This window comes from Danio rerio, chromosome 22 (genome assembly GCF_052040795.2).
Source record: "Danio rerio strain M-AB ecotype USA chromosome 22, GRCz13ab, whole genome shotgun sequence".
NCBI lineage: Eukaryota > Metazoa > Chordata > Actinopteri > Cypriniformes > Danionidae > Danio > Danio rerio.
In genome coordinates this window covers 2,504,301-2,507,932 of record NC_141042.1, presented here as the reverse complement: position 1 = coordinate 2,507,932, position 3,632 = coordinate 2,504,301, and the positions used below count along the sequence as shown (strand labels likewise).

Below are 3,632 nucleotides of genomic sequence, written 5' to 3'. Positions count from 1 at the left end.
GAGGCGGGGACAACAGAGGACTATTTTTATTTGTAAAAATGGCAAAACTTTACAAATCACGCATAAACTGTGGAAGTCACAAGGTAATAGTGTCATATTAGAATCAAATAATATATATATATATATATATATATATATATATATATATATATATATATATATATATGAAAAAAACGTTTAAAGTGTTACAAAAATTTTATATATATATATATAAAAAAAAAAATAATAAAAAAAAAATATATATATATATATATATATTTTTTTTTTTTTTATCTCAATTTATGTATTAAGTTTTTGGCTAAAACAATATATTTTAAATCAAATCGGGGAAAACTGAGCCTGCTTTGACAATTCCATACGTCTTGTAATGTGAAAGTGAAACCATCAGCAACCTGAACAAAAATAAAGTTAATAAAATAAGGAAACATTTAAGAAATAACCGCTTTAAAACAATATAAAAACAATTTAATAAAAAAAATCTAATGAAAACAACAAAAGGAAGAGCGCAGTTTGTGAGCTCTGTGGATGCAGCATTTTCAATCAGTTTATATGGAAATTGAGTGAGCGTTGATGATAATCTTTCATATGATTGGAAAAACCTCTTATTCTCGACATGTACATGCACCCTGTGAAAGATTATTTATATTTACAATATGATCTGCATTTACAGAGGCTGGTTCACAACTCAACTCCATTCATCTTTATTTCAATAGCGCTTTTACAATGAAGATTGAGTCACAGCAGCTTTACATAGACAGTTATAGTAAACTGAAACGGTGTAAGTCCAGTTTTTAGAGTTGAAGTTCAGTTTAGTGTGATTTAATATTAACTGCTGAGAGTTCAAACACTGAAGAGCAAATCCATCGATACGCAGCTCCACAGGTCACGAACCATGCAAGCCAGTGGCGACAGCAGTTCACAGCATTTCCTCTTGATGGGTGAACATTAGCATTGATTGGGGAAGTTCCTTGCCTGCCCTGGTCTGAATCTACTAAATACTCATGGCCCATTAAACACTCCCCATGCATAATGGACTTCTGAGAAAACTTGAGTTACTCAATTTATTTTGTATTGTTGCATCAAAATGAGTGATCGTAAGGATGTTCACATCATTTAGTAGTAAACGTTCTGACCAAGCATATTTGTTTGGCTTTGTTTATGTGACTTTTCACCTCTAAAACAATCCTAAATATGCATGATCTGTTTTTTTTTGTTTTAATGCAAACAAAAATCATCCATCTTTACTGAACATCATTGCTCCTTCTTTACATTAGTGGGTCTCCTTGGTCAGTTTTGGAGGCATGTTGTTGCTTTACCTGGTGTAGAGAAGGCTCTCATACCTCTTCATTTGCAATATGGTCTTGAAAATTCTCTGTTTGAAGAGCTCTACAGCCCTCACCCCTACACCTTCAAGCTTAAGAGAATTGGGACAGGTAAAGGTACAATTGGGCCTAAATGACCCAAGTATGAGGTGAAATTTTATGTCAATGTTGCTAAAATCTGATTAGAACTTAAGATGGTGCTTGTAAACCGTCATCTTTTACCCATCTGTCCAATCAGTGGAGAAGAGGCGGGACCAATACACAGACCAAACATTAAATATTACTGGTTAGTCACTACATTTCTATAGTCACTAATATTTTACTCAAAATGTGATACTGGTAATATGCTACTGTCATGGACTATACATCATAATTAAATCATCTGTTGATGATTAGGAGAGATTTCTGTTTTGCCTTTATAGAGTTAAACCAAGGAATAATCCTACAACAACAAACACAAACTCAACCCAAGAATTACAAGCTTACATAAAATCACAGTATCAAGCCAACAGTCAGGCACAATAATCAATAAAACAATAAAAAGCAAAAGATACATATTAAGATGCGTCTTAAGAAGCTTCTTAAAGCAATCAAAAGAAACTGCATTGCTGATAATTGTGGGTAAAGCTTGATTTATACTTCTGCGTCAAACACCGGCGTATGCTACGGCGCTGACGCATAGCCCTTCGCTGTGGCCATCGCCGTCGCTGACGTGCACCTCTCAAAAAATGTAACTACACGTCGCAACGACGCGTAGCGTAAGCTCTGTGATTGGTCGGCTTGGTAGCGCTGACGAGTCTGGGCGGGACTGAGAGGCGCGCGAATGGCGCGACGCCGCGCAAGCGATTGTTTACAAGTGTGGAGTCCCCTGAAGGAGCTCCGGATGGAAAGTTTTGTTTTGTGTTTACCTCATAGTTAAAGTTGTTGCACGTCCGCCGGTTCCTGCCTCAAAATGAGCGAGTTTGAGCCACTTGTACATTCCGAAAGTGTGCAGGAAATGCAAAACAGAAGCGAAGAAACTCGACACAGAGGAACATTTACACCTCACTGCCAACTAGCGTTTCGGAAGTGTTAATGCAGACCAACAGAGACAGTGCACAGAAGTATAAATGCACAGCTGCGCGCGTTGCCTGCGCCGTGGGTTACGCCGGTCACCTGACGCAGAAGTATAAATCAGGCTTAATGCTTTCCATAACTTAAACACCATAAGAAAAAGCTCCACCTCTCATGGCTTTTACACTTCAGTGCAGCAGATCACACATGTAATCTGGAGTGAATGAACCGGCAAGTACTCTGGCATATGTTTTATGCAGCGGATGCCCTTCCAGCTGCAACCCAGCACTGGGAAACACCCATACACTTTGACATTCTTATGCTGCGTTCACACCAGACGCGGCACGCGCGTCAAGCGCGAGTGATTTACATGTTAAGTCAATGCAAACGCGCGAATAGACATCCTGCGGCGCGAATGACGAAAATTGCGCGGTGCGCATGGCGCGAATTGAGCTTTTGATGCGCTTAATGCGCGTTCCACACGAATCACTCGCGTTCGAAAATCTGAACTTCAGCGGACATTCGCGCCACATTAACCAATCAGGAGCTTGCTCTTGTGGGGGCGTGATTGTGACGTATCGCTTGTTGTCGGTGTCCCAGGGGAAATCCCCCAGCAGACACCGACAAGAAGTTCATCAAACTGGGCTTGGCTCAGTCAGAAGCACCGCTGAAAGCCTCCATCAGCCAGGTTCAGTTTCTGGAGGAGTCTATGAGCTTAAAGAGCTGGATGCACCTCTGAAAGGATGTAGTGGACTCAAACACAGCTCTAAACGTATCGACGCTGTTTACCATCCTTCATAAAGCACATAAACACTGTTATTTTCTTCATAAAATCCATGTTAGCCATTTAGCTATGAAGCTAGAGTCACGGGGTAGATAGAAGCCCTGCCCATCACGCGAATCCGCGTCTGTTCTGAAGTGAATTTGACACGCGAATGAAGCGGATTTGACGGGCGAATAAAGCGAGTAACCTCAAATGTTCATGCGGCTATTTACGCTCGAATAGCGCGATTTATCTGGTGTGAACACAGCATTACACTCACGCCAACACGAGGAGAACATGCAAACTCCACACAGAAACGCCAACTGGCTTAGCTGAGGCTTTAACAAGTGACCTTCTTGCAGTGAGGTGACAGTGCTAACCACTGAGCCACCCCATAAGAGAGCATATAAATACTAAATAAAAGGACCCAGAACTGATCCCTGTGGGACACCCTGACGCAATGGCACACAAAAAGACAAACTGAGCATTTGGAA

General features: G+C 40.5%; 1 protein-coding gene across 1 annotated transcript in view; it reads right to left on the bottom strand.

Annotated features, from left to right (window-relative positions):
- The window catches only part of si:dkey-4c15.14, a 231,553-nt gene that overhangs the window by 183,829 nt on the left and 44,092 nt on the right, over positions 1–3,632 (bottom strand). The gene's annotated exons all lie outside the window — the stretch shown is intronic.